The sequence below is a fragment of the Etheostoma cragini genome, chromosome 20, assembly GCF_013103735.1.
Source record: "Etheostoma cragini isolate CJK2018 chromosome 20, CSU_Ecrag_1.0, whole genome shotgun sequence".
Lineage (NCBI taxonomy): Eukaryota > Metazoa > Chordata > Actinopteri > Perciformes > Percidae > Etheostoma > Etheostoma cragini.
The window spans coordinates 19,521,524-19,539,331 of record NC_048426.1 but is presented as its reverse complement, the minus strand read 5'-3'; the positions used below and the strand labels follow the sequence as shown (position 1 = coordinate 19,539,331).

The 17,808-nt window shown below is 39.7% G+C and overlaps 1 long non-coding RNA gene across 1 annotated transcript; it reads right to left on the bottom strand.

Moving 5' to 3' along the window:
* Positions 1-28: 28 nt before the first annotated feature.
* LOC117936315 lies at positions 29-16,207 on the bottom strand. Its single transcript, XR_004654917.1, has 3 exons — positions 16,064-16,207; positions 3,305-3,308; positions 29-41 (listed from the first exon to the last, which is right to left on the bottom strand). It is a non-coding gene; the product is annotated as an uncharacterized LOC117936315 (long non-coding RNA).
* Positions 16,208-17,808: the final 1,601 nt, after the last annotated feature.

Below are 17,808 nucleotides of genomic sequence, written 5' to 3'. Positions count from 1 at the left end.
GTGATGGGATGTTTGCTGTATGTGACAACAAATGTTGTACCCTAAAACACGCTCGATATTGCTTAGAGCAGCTTTAAAAGTAACTACAAATCCAATCAAATTAACATTGGGGAGATTTGTAGGCTTTGTAGAATGAATTTATAGACTTCGTATAGTGGCAGAAACAGTAACCTAGTCCCACTAGAAGAGCATTTCAGTTACGGTTATCCATTTACTAGTCTATACCCACAACATTTCCCTACCGGGATTGCTCTGGTGCTGCCGGAAATCCTAACGGATCACCCTCTATTCGCCCGGATGTCCATTTTCTCCCGCTTCATTTATGTTTTAAAAAAAATCAAAACAAAAAACATTACCAATCAGAGTTTTCTGTTGCACAACTAAAACCACTTTCGTACGTACACGTACACCAAAATAAAGCCACTAAACAAGAGCATGTTTTTCTCCCATCCTGGAATGTTGTGTGAACTAAACAGACCCTCCTCCCCGGCGCTGTGGTGGAAGGTCTGGCAAAGCAAAACTATTCATTCACCATTTACATACTGAGAGTGAGAAAGTTGCGTTTTCATCCACCTGTTTTGTGCACATTTTCAATTTGTAAATAAAACACATGAGCAGAGACTACATTTCATAAAACGTTGAAATATTGCATAAATGTTTTTACACTTTCCACCGAGATGGAAAAGTTGGATAAAAACAAAAAATGTGAAACTCTGCAATAGAAACAGACGAAGCAAATACATTACATGTTTAGTTACACTGAAAAGACAAAAACAGCAGCCAAAAACAAACATGGGATCTGTGTGAAGTGATGAGGAGACTGACACAGTCCTCTTCTGCTGGAGTATAATGGCAGCCGACTGGAGAATTAGCGCTACCAACTGTTTGTCTTGCCGCAGCCAACTGCTAATATTCGCAATGGTTAACAATGTAAAATAACAGACATTTGCTTCTGCCAATTTTGTGGTTCATCTTGAGACAGATGAACCCCAGCAATGGTTTTAATGCTAACAATGATTTGTGTCCATTTGTCCTACCAAAAATGATTATGGCTTTTTTTTAACCATGAAAGTGATGTTTCCCTAGCCAAACACAATTAAATTGAGTTGCCTCACTTAACACGTAAATATATGGGGCGGCTGTGACTCAGTGGTAGACCGGTTGCCTGCCAATCGGGCGGTTGGTGGTTCAATCCCTGGCCCTGCAGTCCCATGTTGAAGTGTCCTTGGGCAAGACACTGAACCCCGAGTGTGAATGTGTGTGAGTTTTTATCTGATGAGCAGGTGGCACCTTGTACGGCAGCCTTGGCCACAGTGTATGAATGTGTGTTAATGGTACATGTTTCCTGTATGAAGCGCTTTGAGTAGTTGTTAAGACTAGAAAAGCGCTATATAAATACAGCACATTTACATTTATCCACGTTCCACTTCCGGGATTGCAAGAATGTGGTCCAAAATCCCGCCAGATGTCCCTCTTTTCGGCCGTTACCTTCCGCTTTTCTTTCTGTTGGATCTTTAAACTGTGGTGGATTAATGAGGGCCATGGTTAGGCTCTCTGTCCAATCTGAGTTTTCTGTTGTACGACTATGATGTTCGACCAAAACAAGTTCCTTTCAGCGGCTTTTTAGCAGAGGCCCCGTGGTTCCAATTGTGATTGGTTAAAAGAAATGCCAATAAACCAAAGCATGTTTCTCTCCCATCCCAGAACGCTGTGTGGACTAGCAAGACTGTTACTTAACCATACCAAATTGCTTATGAGTAAATCAATATTTCACCATACCTACTACATTTGTCTTCCAAAATAGCAAAAATGGCTCCAAAAGATTTGATACACTGACAAACAAACAATTCTGTTGTCTAGAAATGACAAAAAGCTGCCTCTGCTCACATGCCAGTGCCACTAGCCTGTGTTATGAAGAAAACTTTAAAATGCAGGACTGGGGAATAGAAGAGCAGCAATCAGGGGCACTCCGTGGGTATGTTCACCACTCCACTACTCCCATTAGGTATTTTTGCAGCATTTTCACACTTTGTTCTCCCTCAGGTAAAAAAAAGAAGACAAATTGCATACTTTTACCAAATATGAAAGAAGAAAATAATATAAAAAATGAACTGGGAATGAGATGAAAGGACTGGAAATGTTGCTCTAGGAGACTTTTACTTTGATGCACGCTTACTCAGGAAACGTTACTACAATTACAACAATGAGCTGGAAGGTAAAACCTTATGCCAAGCTACCCAATGTTTCATCTTTAGTGATTTGTTTAATGGTACCTGTTTTCACTTCAATACCTGTCTCAATTTTGGTCCCAGTTTGTTTGGACTTCTGTTCTGAAGTCAATTATTTATTTATTTTTCATTTTAGATTCAGTTCCTGCAGCTTTGGGTCGTTACTGGTTAATAAATATATAAGGAAACACTGACAACTGAAATAAATGACTTCCTTTGTGGGCCCGAGGTGAAAGGACCGTAATCATCAATATGTAATTAGTTGTCCAAAAGTTGGATCAATTCAATGCGAACGTTGTTACAAAGTACAAAGAGCAACAGTCTGTATGGAAATAAATGTATCCCAAAACAACATTAGCAGGTGATATTTAGCTTTAGCTCACTTTGTGCTCCACTAAGCTTCCTTCAGTGGGCTGAGATGAGTGTATGTTTTCAGTGGGTATGACTGAGGCTATTCTGCTGAGACCAAAAGCAACTTTTTGCACCTACACCTGATGAGGTTGGCATATGGCTACCAAGTTGAAAGTGGTTTGATTGTGGAGTGCCAAGTCCTTCAGTTTGGTTTTTTTAAGGAGTGAAAAATGATGCCATTTGAAGTGGCATACAATTACTACTCTAAGATGTCCATGAATCCAATTCCAGAGGCAGTCAGTCAAAGCAGAGAAAGATCCTTTGTCATTTGGGTAAAGTTACACATACTGGATCTGATTTGTTTGTCCTGTCTTTTAAAAGTTTGCAAATAGCAGTTTGAAATGCTGAGCTAGTAAATGACACATTTGACAACTAATGCTATTGCAAATATCTTTAAAGTGGTATTTATGGAATTTTTTTGGGGCCACCAGTGAGACTTTGATTTTTGTTTCACAACGTTAACCACATGTTTAAAACTGTGACTATTTCAAAACATGCGCCCGCCGCTGGAAAATGTTTCCTCGAGACGTAATTGATAATGCCATTTTGTTCTATAGGACCATGTTTTAGGAGACAGGGTTGTTTCCTGAGCTTGTCACTCCCAAGTGACTCCTTTTATATAGCAAGTAGTCATAGCATGTAATCCTTTGACCCATTGTAAACACACAACTGCACACTTTCAAAATGAAATTTCCACTTCTTTCCTCTGCTTCTTGTCTGACATCTCTCTGCACTGTAGAGAGAACATTATGCATGCTGTGTATTCTCCAACTTAATGGAAACAATGTATTTTTAACTCACTAATGGTCTTACTACATTGAGCATCTGCTTTTAAAGCAATTAAAACATGCTGTTATGTCTCCACGTTTTGAATGAGCCCCCAATGGGAGAGCCAGGGTGTCACTGTAAGAGACTAAAACTCACCAGTAAAGGTTAACAGTACAGGACAGTATACCCTGCAGATTTCAGCCACTGCAGCCCTAAGCTGTCCAAGTTGCACAATGTCAACATAAATCATTTAAAACTTCCTCAACACTCTGTTTGGGAATTTACAAGATTTTCAGGTCTACATACAATTTGAATGAAAAAAGGAGGTTAAGATTTGGACTAAAATAGGATAAATTTGACAAGAAAAACATGTTGGCTAACAAATGATGAGCAGATCACAAGCTGTTTGTCTTTTGCCTTTCCACTGGGAGATGCATGACAGCTATCACTGTCAGCACAGAGTGAAGGGTCTGCCTTCACACCTGGCAATAAAAATAGGTTACATATGCAGGAAAATCAGATGAGGATTATGGTAATTACTTTATCAAGTGTTCCCACCTGACTAACCGAAAGTCAGTGGAAAAAAGCACAGAGTTGATGGAACATAGGTAGAATCTGAGACATTCTTGTAATCTGTAGCCCTAGGGCATGGAGGTGTGTGTGTGTGTGTGTGTGTGTTTGTGTGGAGAACAGAAAGATAAAAAGTGAAAACCAGAGTTATGCTAATGTGTGTCCCATTTTTCACAGGAGTCGAGTGTTTTCGTGTTGCAAACAGTTCAAATGATAATGGGCATGGGAAGCGCGGTAGAGGCATGCAGTCAAAGCCGGCGATGGTTAAGTGAAGTGCTGTCACAAAGCTAGCATTGCAAGTAATGTTAGTACACAGATGGGCTACAACCATCAGTTAGCAGCAGCCAATTAAAAGTAGCAAATCAACCATCTGCCAATTAGCAGGCTGTCAGCTTTTAAGCAGCCATTTTACATCTGCCAATCAGCATGCAAGAAGGTATGTAAAGCCGATAGCTGTGGCTGAAGCAAAGGGAACACACAGAGTCCACAGTCACATGTAGGTATTCAAATATTTTACTTTCTTTAATACGTGTGCTCTTGTCTGTATCCCAGCTGCCATGGTAGCTTACGTGCTTCATAGGACATCTTAGTATTTAGCAAAAAAATGAAGCAATTTGATGGGAACTATTCAAATTGTAGACTATTTAAAGGGGAATTTGTATGCAGCACAGGTCCTCCCATATCCAAAACTGTTTTTTTTAGTGCTTACATCACGCTGATGGACATCTGTCATCATGGCTCACGGCTCATGGTATTCCAGTGAGGCAGCATCCGGAGCAATATTGCTAACGGAGACTTCACACAATTAACTGTTGAGTGAGTCCTTGGCAGCAACATAGGTTAAGAGTACAGACAACACCCTCAAACAAGTAGCATTAGCATAAAAGAACAAGCAACTTTTATCAAATTCCTGCACTACACATGTCTTGTGTTATTGCAACGATGTAGATTTCCTGTATTGTTAGGCAGGGGTGAATGTACGCCGGTACAGTCTGCTTTTCTGTACAACTAAAAGATTGAAGGCCAGTACTCAGTGCAGAGAAGAGGGGACAGCAGCTGCCTGTCAAAACCAGCCTGGTCTCACAGAAATCCGGGAAATGATCACAGACTGTTAACACCGCATAAAGCACCGATATAAGCTGAAGCTCGTGACCCTACCCTTTGGTTACGACCAAATAAAATTAATTAATTCATTAATTCATACATATAGTCCCATTTCCTGCAGAAAACAACCTACTAATATTAGGTCAACATAAACAACTGTTATTTTTTAGCCGACTGCTTCACAAATGCTTCTACTTCCTTCCGTGACGTTTAAACATAGACTGTATAAAATAGGTTTTAAAGCGCTCCCAAGCGCTGCAATGCTCTCCCTTCTCTTCTTTGAAGCCTCTTATGTTAACAGGCTCGTGGTGATGCACAATGTGCAATGTGCCACATGTGAAACATTCCAAGTGCAACAACGTGGCACATTTTCCATGCAAGCAAGCTAAACCAAGTCACACAGTAAAACTCTAAACGCACGTCAAACTGATAACCTAAGCATTACAGAGCCTAAATCACTAAACAGCCACAATAACAGCAACAATTACCATAACGCAGTTTGTTCCTCAACAGTTTTTCTGCAAAACAATCTACTACCTTTTAAAAATCAAGGATTCTCTCACTCTGAGCCACAGGGAAGTTTCCTTCTAGGGATATTGAACATTTACCACCCATTACTTTTCTCTTTGCAGTTTAATGCACAAAACAACTCCTCGTGTGGATCTCATAAACTCTGTCACGTCTCACAATAACCGTCTGCTTAACCCTGCAACTGTTGAGTTGAAAATTTACGCTTGTGTCTGGAAACAATTCTTCACACAGTGCATTGAGACTTTCAGGCAAATGTGGAATACTTTCTCATGAATTAATGATTGCGGAAATCATTTGAAAGCGCTCTGTCCCTGCTGAGGAGAATGTAAATGCATTAAAAGTACTCTGCAGGGACAGAAGAGTCTTAGTCCCCCTAATTTATAATGCTATTTCTTTTTTTTTTCACTTTTTATGTGGACTTAATCTTCTGGTTTGACTCTCGAAGCTGATTTGTATGTCACCTCCGGTGGGTTTGTAATTATAAATGTGTTTTGGACTGTGGTAAGCTGCAGGAACATGGTGACCTTTCACATGACGTAGGTGAGAAGTCTATTAAAAGGGATTTATCATGTGCTGTCATGTCTCAACACAGTCTGCATGAACTAAATACCATGACCATGTCACCAAGGATGGCAGGGTTTAACTCCAACATTAATACCCTTTGTTTTCTCTGTAAGAATTTGACCTGCTGAAGTCTGGTTGAAGCAAAGCTTTTTGTTGATTCCTTCTGTTCCGTTCAAGATATGAGAGGAAATTCAAAGGTTCATATTTGGAGTTGGTGTGTAAATGTTGAGAACTTCACTTTAAGTATTTTTACATTTCTACTGGATTTACAGATGAGCAGGAGCAAGAGCTTTTAAAGCTCACAAATAAGACAATTTCATTTTTTGAATGTGAAAAAAAAACAAAGGAAGGAAGGTAAGAAGGGAATTTTACCCCTTCCTTTAAAGCGTGCGTGCGTGCATGCGTGCCTGCATGCTTGCACTATGCAGAATAAGAAATGTAATTGTGTGTTGAGGGAGCATGGCAAAATAAAAAGAAGATTTTGCTTGGTTTCCATTAAACCCAGATTGAATAACAAAAGCAACATTGCAAAAAGGAAAAAAAGAGCAATAAAAATAGAGAATAACAAAGGCCCCAGAGATAATCCTTAAGGTACACCTTTTTTAAAAGTTATACGGTTGGACTGACCCCCATTATACTGTGAGAAACACAATGGCGTTTGTTGTGAAGGTATGAGTCAAACCATAGTAAAGAATGTCCTGAAAAGCCAATAGAAAAAAGTTTGTCAAGGAGAAGATAGTCTTCAACCATGTTAAAAGAGTTGGTCAGATCAATGAAAATTGCAACAGTGGGCATGTTATTATCTAAAGAAGAAGATATATCATTTGTGAGAATTATAGAAGCAGTGCTTGTAGAAAAATGTGGACCAGATTGGTGTGGAGATAGGATTTGAAAGTCATTGACATATTCATTGATATGTGATTAAAAATTAGCTTTTCAAACATCTTTGCTATGCGGTTGATGTTGGAAATGGGTATGTAATTATTGAGGTCAGAAGGGTCGCCATCTTTGTGCTAAGGGGTAACTTTGCCAATTTTCCAAATTGATGGAAGTGTGCATATGGATTAGGAGAGGTTAAATAAACAGATATAGGATTAACAGGAACATAAGAGACGATAATCTTAATCTCCGAACCATCTAGGCCAGCCCTGTTAGCTAAACTCAATCCACAAATAACCTGCTCGAACATCAGCCGGGGGAATTCTGCTAAAGGAGAAGGAACTATGGCATATAGGGTCATGTGGTAAGATTTCAGAAAAGGAAAACTCAGAGAACTTTGAGCTGCTGATGAAAGAAAAGTACTGGTTAAAAACATTGACAATTGAAGAAGAGTCATTGAGATTTTCATTATTGAGTCTAATATGAGAACATTTTTAGCAGGTTTATCAGTTACACTGTTAATTTTATTCCAGATGTTTGGGGTTATTAAAATCATTATTTAAACAGTATTGACAGGACTTAGATTTAGCATTTCTGGTTTTGGTTGTCATGGATATATTTTGAATATCCTAGTCATTTTCACAGTAGCGCACAGTGCAGCAGAGTAAGTGTAACATGTTCAGATGTCAAAACAAACAGTTACTGGCAGAATAACTTGCAGTGTACCATACAAGTTAATGTATTTTCACAGCTTTTGTGTGTTTCCTGGGTTTTATTCTAAAATGGTCCTCTTCTAGTGAATAAGGTTAGTCTTCACCTTGCCATTCTTTTCAAAAGGCATTTTGTGACTCTACTTAAATGTAACCTTTTTAAGGCAAAGGGTTGGCTGAAGTTTGCTATACATGCCTTTAGGTCAGGACTTATAGATACATTCTACAGAAGGTTTTTAGTGGAAACTCTTTGCTACATGTTTGTTACTAAAACAAACGTACGCAAAAAAAATACTTATTTCATGTTATATTCACTCTCAAACTCCACTGGCATCATAATCTTGTAGAAGTAAACATAGGAAGCACATGCTGACCAGTTAAAATTTGTGGTAGGCCTACGTGGTAACTCCGTAGCAGCCATAGCCTTGGTCTGTGGTTATATTTTTTAAGGGAAGTCTGACTGCTACGGTGTAGCTATGCAATCTAAGCCTATAGCAGCATATCTAGGTGCTGGTCCAAGGCAAACCTGAGTCAGCCCTAACCATAAGCTTTATCAAAGAGGAGAGTTTTGAATTTAGTCTTAATTGTGGAGACGGTGCTTCCCAAATCAAAACTGGGAGCTACAGGCAAATTAACAAAATGAATACAACATGGTAGCTGTGTATTAAACCTTTATTTGTGTTTACTACAAGTGTTTAGTGAGCATATAGATGCACATGGCCTATATCCATGAAGTTCTACTTCCAAGATTGCTCCGTTGCTAAAATAAATACTGCGGTGTGACCCTCATTTACGCGGGATATTTGTTACCTTGGGCTTTCATGTGTTCTCATTTTGAACTCCGGTCTATATAAGAGGACTATGGTTAACTGCTGAGACCACTTTTGAACACACATGTGTTCCACCCAAACAAGTTCCTTCTCAAGGCTATATTGCAGAGGCAACGTTGCTGCATACGGTGCACAGCCCCGCCCACAGCAATTGTGATTGGTTTGAAGAAATGCTAATAAACCTGAGCCTGTTTTTCTCCCATCCTGGAATGCTGTGTGGACTAGCCAGACCCTCCTCAGCAGCGCTGTGGAGGAAGGTTGCTATGCCAGGCTAGGATGGACATGTCAAAGGATGCTATGCCAGACTAGGATGGACATGTCAATCAATTCTTCAGGAGAAGTGAAAAACATTATGAAGTATAACCTTTCATGCTACAGTAGTTTCGGCTAGGATTGAATACAAGGTCTCAATTCTCACCCACCAGTGCATCTATGGAAATGCTCCCCCCTACCTGAAAGAACTACTCATCCCTCATACTACAACACGATCCCTCTGCTCAAACAACTCCAACCTCCAGCCTCCTACTTCCCAGAACTAAGCTCAGCACCATGGGTGATCCTGCCGCTCCTCGGACGTGGAATGCCCTCCCTAACCATCTAAGGGCACCACAGACTTTTGAGACTTTTAAAAAAGGACTAAAAACATTTATTTTTAGCAGAATTTAAAAAAAATTGTTGCACTATTTATAGATATTTTACACTGATGTTTTTACCTTGCTTTTATGATCTTACCTGTAGCACTTTGAGATTTGTTTGAATGTAAAGTGCATTACAGATACAATTTATTATTATTATTATTATTATTATTATTATTACACTAGCAAAAACATCAATCATCAAAACCTTCACTTATCAAATAGTCCCAACATGGAATACAGCCATCAACTATAAATGGACTACAAAATGTTATCAAGTTGCAAAATCCCAGTACAACTAACAATGAAAAACACATTTCAAAAACTATCAAAGCATGTTGTTGTTAGCGTTCTTTGGCAATAAAATCAACAATATGGGTCATTTGCATCACAATGTGTCAATGTTGATAATGAGCAGGATGGAGGGAAAAAGAGAGGGACGTAGAGAAAGCGGTTACCATAGCAACTGAATGGGAGAAAAGGTATGTTGGATGGAATGCATTTGCTGTGGCGTTCAAGTGGTGGTTCCTGTGTCAAGTTTTATACTCAGTTAAAGAATAATGTTACCTCATTTTAAGCACAAGAGTTTTGTCTTTGATCTCAGAGGTAGCTGATTGTCTTGCTCTTTTGGTGTAAATATAAAGGGGAAAAAAGGATAACAAAACACATAAGAATTGGAAGCAGATGATAATTTTATAATATAGATTATCGAGATGCCTGGATTTCCTGAAATTGCTCCAGGTTCCCTTCATAGTCTGTCTGGTGACTGACAGTAAATGTCCCTGTATATGCCATCCCATCTGTCCAGGATGTACTCTGCCTCTCCACCAATAAATTCTATTGGCTTCATCCCACTGAATAGGACAAGCTCTTTGAAGGATAGAAGATGTATATTCTGTAACCTATAATTGTACTTGCAACTAAAGGTCACCTCCGTTGGGTTTCCTTCAGCTTTTGTGATTAAATACCACTTTCCTTTCACATTAAAGGACAGGGTAGTTCATTCGTTGTGTCCTCTAACCACGAGTGTTTAGAGCTGTTAAAATTAGGGCTGCCTGATATGAGGAAAATATGCAACATGCAATAATGTTGCTGACCAATAGCAATAACAATAGTACTTTTAAATTAACAGATAAATTAACAGATACTAAAATGTCCTTAGTTCTGCATTTTGGCTTCTTTCAATATTCTGCTTGCTTGTTGATTTTAAAAGAAATGAAAAAAAAATCTTTTTTTAACATTTTTTTTTACAATTTGAACATTGAATTGGATATAAAAAGCACCACTAAAGTGGTTTTCTACTGATATTTTCTTTCAACCAACACAGAAAATATCTTAGTGTCTTTCGTGATATGTCTTAGCATTTTTATAGTGTAACAGTACACCGAGAAGAGCTTGGATTTTAAGTTATTAATTAATAGATTAATCGTAAAAAATAATCTCTAGATTAATTGTTTAAAAAATAATTCTTTGGGACAGCTCTACAGCACACTGTTGCCTTAAGATCAAAGTTGGTTGAGCATTGGTGTAAAAAGGGCGTCCTGCTGCACATGAACTGTGTAGATGACCTAACTCAACACCACCTCCACACCAGCTACTAATGTTGACACACACCTTCAATAAGTGTGTCTCTGGTAGCTTGATTGTTGGTCTACAGATTCATTGTTTAGGTTATGAAGCTAACGAATGTTACGCAGGTCAGACCTGATGATTTGAGAACTGTTGGTTGAACAAAGGTCTTTGTTGCCGTATATGGTGTCAGTTGTATGATTTAAAGGTCGGACCTTAATCTTTACTTCTATTTCCCTATATTACCATAGGGTCATTCAACCGTTCGACTTGCAGCATATTGACAGTTTTTACCAAAACACACACACACACACACACACACACACACACACACACACACACACACACACACACACACACACACACACACACACACTGCAGTAACAACAGCTGGTGTGGGTTTGGTTTGAGCTGTGGGACCTTCCTCCAGGCACCTGACAGCCACTAATGCTGAACAAGCAGGGAGTGAGATGGAGGTGCGGTCAAACACACAGACACACACACACACACACACACTCTCATAAGAGACTGCACACATCCAATTTCCCTCACACTTCTGCACACATGGCCTGTTTCTTACTCTGCATAGTGTTCTAACACACACACACACACGCACACACACACACACACACACACACACACACACACACACACGCACACGCACACGCACACGCACACGAACGTGTGCCTACTTGTTCCCACTGGGGAGAAAACCAGTTTCTTTTTTGTCAGTTGCATTTAACTCAACCAGCAGTGATCTCGTTAGCCGCCAGCTTACTGGCTGGGGTTCCAGCCAATAAAATCAATCTCAGGCCAAAGGGCAATTGCCGTTTACAATGGGACGATAAAGGCATATGGGGGAAGTGAGAGGTAAAAGTCAGAATATGAGGAGAGAGGGAAAGAGATTATAAAATCAGCAAAAATGAAAAGCGGTAAGGGAGAGCAGTAGATGGAGAGAGAATGTAAGAACGAAAAGGTCAAATGGGGTAACAAGGCACCTTGGGTGTTTTGATTTTTTCCCCCACAGTAATACTCAGACGAGGGAAGCCACTGTGAATGAAAGTTTGGAAAATTCCGACATGCACTTAGAGATTTAGTTTGACATTGACATAATTCAGCACATTTCTGTATGCCAAGCCAACATGTTACACATTTGCCAGACCTTTACAGAAGGTATATTTTTTTGGCTTTTAATTTCTGCGTGTCTGGGACTGGAGCCTTTGTATTGCACTCCTGCTAAGTCGCTCTGGAAAAGAGCATCAGTTAAGTGCCTGAAAATGCAAAAAAGAGAGTGATAGACAAGTTAATTATAATATGGGATTTTACAACTGGACATAAATCTGTAAGTAGAGACAACGGGAGAGTGACAGAGGTTGAAGTGATTGCCTCACATTTCCTGCAGAGTTTATGAGCAGAGATTAGAGACACTGTGATGTGATCATAATTCTGTGCTGCTGCGGAAAGTGACGGATGGATAGAGTAATGAATGGACCAATGGGGTACACGTTCTTTAGCGATACTTTGGCAAAAAATTGATGCTATAAATAACGCATGCGAACGGATGCATGGTCAATTTTTATCTTGTGTTAGATGCACGTCAATTTGATCTCCTTTGCTTTTGTTGCCCGGGCCAACATGTCTTTATAATGGAAATGTCAGCTGGCTGTTTCTGCAGCAAAATGGTAACGTCTACTGACGTAGGTCTAGAGCCCAACCAATAGGCCGATACAAATATTTGGTTATTTAAAAATCATCCCATATATCCGGCAAATATAAAAATGTAACTTAAGATATGAAACTTAAAGTCCTTAACAAAAGGACTGTTGGCAGACATCCATTTAAAATGTAGGTAATGGCATGTAAAGTGAGCCAGTTCTCCATGTCCACTGAAGTTTCTCAGCGTGCTGTCTAGTAACATCTGTGTGAACCAGGTAGCTTTGCCTTAAAAAAATGGTTGTCATTCACATGGCTACTTTTTATACTAAAGTAATATTCCAAGCCTGTAAGGTGCTACTTTTACTTGAGAAAAATAAGTTAAATCAGTACTTCTACTTTTACCAGAGTGTTTTTAACACAAGTATCTGTACTTCTACTTAAGTACGGGAAGTGAGTACTTTTTCCATCTCTGTACAACCGGCGCCTAAAGAAACACAAGTCTAATGGTTTCTTTATTCTATGTTAAAATGTAATACAGATTGTGTTCCATGGATGTTCCTTTAATGGCTAAATGGGAGGGAATCTCAGGTAAGAGAGTATAACCCTGAAAATCAAAATGGAATTTCAGTGTCTACAGATTGACTTGCCACTGACTTAACACACCAATATCACTAACACTATAAGCTCTGCTGGGGGACGTCTGTGTGTCTGCATGCTAAGTTGATATCAGAAACATGGTGGGTGCCATGTGTAAATTAAGCCACATTATTGCCTGCTGTGGTAAAACTGATTAAAGGATACCTTCATCAGCTACCTATCAGGGCTTTTTACTGCCTTGTTGGTGTAATGATGGCTTTAAACAGCTTTATGTGGTATGTCATGTCAAGATAGGAGAATAATTGCACACAATGATTTACATATTACTTGTAAAGAGAGAGAGGTCCCTACACTGCCAAGGTTAGAGGTACAATTCCCTCAAAGGCTACTGCAACACCCGGATGTATGTTTCTGTGGTTGCATACTATCTCAGAAACTCAGGATATTCCTCAGGGAAAATGTTTTTTTTATGATCCTACGTGGAGAGGCTTGGGTGATAAAAACTGAGCAAATTGACTCCAGTACTTTACATTGTAGTTGTACTTTGAACACTGTGTGGTGTTGATCGATCTCTCTCTCTCTCTCTCTCTCTCTCTCTTTCTTTCTCTTTCTTTCTCTCTCTCTCTCTCTCTCTCTCTCTCTCTCTCTCACACACACACACTCTTTTGCATCAGGTTCTGGCAGCTGAAATTATGCATATTTATGTACATCATCAAACATTTACCCGCATGGGTAACACTTTATAATAACTACACGCTATAAAGCATTACTTACTTACCACAGATCTCACATATAAAAACGGCTTTATTATTTTTTTTTGTCATGTGCACAGTTTACTGCTTTGTCTCAAATGTCCCATGATTATTCAAAAGAATTGAACACCTGAGGCCGTTTTAGTGGCCGCTACATGGGAGAAGCGTGGCATATAAACCAGAAAGCACGCACCCATGGGGATACCTGTTGAAGCTGCTTGACCTCAACCTTGGTCCCTATTCAATTTATTTTCCGATGTGCCAGCGCAGACACTGAGTGTTTTGTTATGATTGTAAATGATATGCAAAATCATGCAGATAAACATGTCTGAAGCAGCCTATTTACTGTAATAGTGTTTGCTCAAATAGGAAGATGCATCTCAATTTTGCGGTTTGTGCTCCTGTTTGCCATTCAGTGCATTTGTTTACTGTGCAGAATAGTTTATCTGATTGCACGTACTTCTGTATGTGGAACAGCATATGGCTAATGACTGGGATTTGCTTTTAATATCGATCAAATAGCACTTCCAGTTTTTACTAGGAGGAACCATGTTGCTTCTTTAACAGTGGCTGGTGGCTGTTAACAATTCTGTCTCCCTCAGTGGTCCACTCTGTGATGGCAATACACGCTGTTTTTGTGATATTTGGGGATGGGATGTTTTCACCACAACCTTTTGTTATGGTGTATTATAGGAGTAATATCTTGGCAGTCTTTTTTGTGTTGAATGATGTTTAATGTTTTTTTATGTCATCTCATTAAGACTGAAACCAACTCTGTCTGTTTCTCTCAGTCCCAATCCCACTGGCTCATACTGAAGGAGCAAATCCTTAAAGGGATACTTCTCCGATTAGCATTAAGCTTTGTATCAGTATAAACCCATTAGGATTTTCTAATGGCCCCCTAAAACAAAAGATGTCTGTATTATGTGTCTGAAAAAAGGCTAGTTCTGCATGTTTTCAACCCGTCCATGGACTCTTTACCTGAATAGAGGTGAAGCAAGTCGAGTGTCAGCTGTCTTGGAGCTAAGCTACAGCTCTCTCTTTACAGCAGCAAACCTTTATAACAATTATGTGCATTCAAACTACACACTTGAGTTGAGTTCAATGCCCCACTGTCAGTCTATGTCTGTAAACTGTAGGCGTGTCTTGGGAGTGGAGTCCCAATGCAAGGGCATTCTGGGAGTTGGTGTCTTTCAGCCAAATGAGCCGGAAAACATTTTCTGTCTTTTCTGGGCCTAGAAGGCACCAATTTCTAAAAAGAGTTCATATTTGTACTACATAAGAGACACAATTTAAAGATGCATTCATTTTTCCAACGTCGAAATATCCCTTTAATGGCTCATAAGTTTTATTTAGAGATGTACAATTTTTTTCCTTTTCCAATACTGATTGCAATACCTGATCGTCCGCATTATCCAATATTGAGTACCGATCCAATTTCAGTGCATTAAAAATAAACACAGTATGATTACTGTTTGTTGGGACGTCTGGGCCTCATACGTAATCTCATCTAGCACGTACACCCACAGTGTTGCACAAACACTGGGCTACTCCATTCTCTGGATGACAATTAACCAACAATACAACACTGTCCCAAAGCCCCAATTATTCCTAAACTAATATTTCTCCCTGACAAAGGCCATAGATTGGAACGTTACAGTGTATCTTTGAGTGTGTGTATGTATTTGTGTAAAGCTTGGGTCATCACTCTTCAAGGCGATTAAGGCTGCCTTCCCTGTTGTAACGCACACACACACACACACACACACACACACACACACACACACAGTGCTGATCTTGGTCCTGCTCAGCATCCCTTACCTAGCCTGAGGCTCTGTGAAATTATGCAACCGTGAAACAGACACACACACATTCTGTGATTTTTTGTGTCGTGTGTGTTTGTGTGTGGACAGTGGTAGGATACACAATGGGCTGGGCATGATTAATCAACGATCTATAATTGATCATTAAGAATTTCATCAATCACATTAACTTGTTATTGATTAAACTAATGCAGGTTGCGTTGCGTAGTGTGAGTCTTGAAGCAATGAAATTAATGTCACTGTGTGGCACCAGTTAAACATTTTACCACACAGGGTCAAAATATGACGCCGTACTCAGTTACCCGCGACCCTCAGTTTTGATTTTAAAAGAAGAAGAATCATGAAGCGGTCACGGCAAGGTGAGGCGTGGGACCATTTTGACTGTAAAAACAGCTTAGTTCACTGCTATCACTGCGATGCCATGTGTAAGTACAACACGGCATCCGCCCCTGGTTACTGTCGGTGGTGGTGCATCCTGCTCTCAGTCTCAACCTAGCATCCTGTCGGCGTTAGCAAGGAGGAGCTGCAATTCACAATGAGGCAAGAAAATTACCCGAGGCAATCTGTAAGTTCATGAGATGGATATGCTACCCTTACGTAGTGTGTTTAGGGCAAAGATTTTCAGGAACCAGTATATCCCATTCCGTCACAATGTACCATCACCAGGCTGGTAGAAACTCACTACGAAGAACAGAAGCAGCAGCTGTTAAAAGAATTGAGCACAGCTGAGAGAGTTGCTCTAACTACAGACCGATAGACCGCTTTAACAGTTGAGAGCTACATCCCCATCACCTGCTGTGCACACACCCTCCAGTTTGCCATACACAGATTTGTACTGTATCTATATCGGGTATCTATATAAGCGGCTACTCAACTCGTTAGCCACTTTAATCACAGCACTGCAGCAACCAGAGCGCTGCAAAAGAAACAGGAGCAAATGGGCGTCGGGACTCACCAGCTTATCCATTCATGTAAAACACGGTGGAACTTTGTGTGCGAGATCTGTTGATCGCCTGGTGGAGCAGGGGTGGGCTGTCAAGATGCCAGGATCTTGAAGTTGAAGGATGAGTACTGGCAGTTGATGGAGGACACACAGCCTGTGCTGTCAGCACTTAAATGTGGCACCACAGTTTTATCTGCGTTGTTCCTATTTAGAACCAGCTGCAGGTTCCACTGTTTTAGAGCACTGTAGGCCTATAGCGTTTATATCTTCAAATTTAGCCTAAAGAACATCCAGTTTAACTGCCACATGTTGATCTTCTTGTAATAAAGATCTCACTGACCAAACTCTAGATCCTTTTTCATTGCTTGAACACATTTTTCAAAACTCCATACACTTCTTCCATCAGTTTAACCTGAACCTGCACAACACTGTGGATTTCCAGCACTTTGTTCAAATGCTAACACATTGCTGTCAAAACTGTTAACCATGCATTCAAAACAGTACAGATTTCAGCACGGTGCATTTCAAACACTGCTGACTGCAATGGCACAGTATATAGGGAAGGCTCATAAACCTTTTTTGAAAATAAAGAAACCCCAAATAAAAATGAAACCATTTGAGGGAAGCGGTGAACAGCTAAAAGAGCAAAGACACCAACAGTTTTTCACAAAGTAATGGAGGTGTAAGCAATGGGTACACCACAGTTGTTTGTATAGATAGATAGTGTGGGTTTATGGAAAGAGAAGACATCCAATTTGTTGTTAAAACAACTTACAAATTAAACTCTATAGTTAAGATTCTATTCAAGTGTAAAACATAATATTAATGTTGTAATCAAAATGTGGATTTTGTGTGATTCAAGTTTTTTTGTAACAAAAATAAATAGGGAACCAACAACAGTTACTATGAATTACTCTTTCAATGGTTGTTCCCAATTGTAAGTATTTCATATATTTTCATAACAAAGATACACCATATACATTGATGTCCTCCTCCCTCTGTTAGTAGGCACAGATGGTTGTCATTCGAACAGCCTGACTGGACTAAAGAGAGTGGTGGTGTTACCTGGATAACTGTAGGAAGTGCCCAAATGTTAGTATTCCTTCTTGCAATGTGTACAATGCCATATAGCTAATATAGCATTATAAGATAGGTAGTGAAGACATCATGACATACTAACATTCTTATGGATTCATAAGGGTTTCTTCCTTCACACTCACTCCTTCCAGAAATGAGCC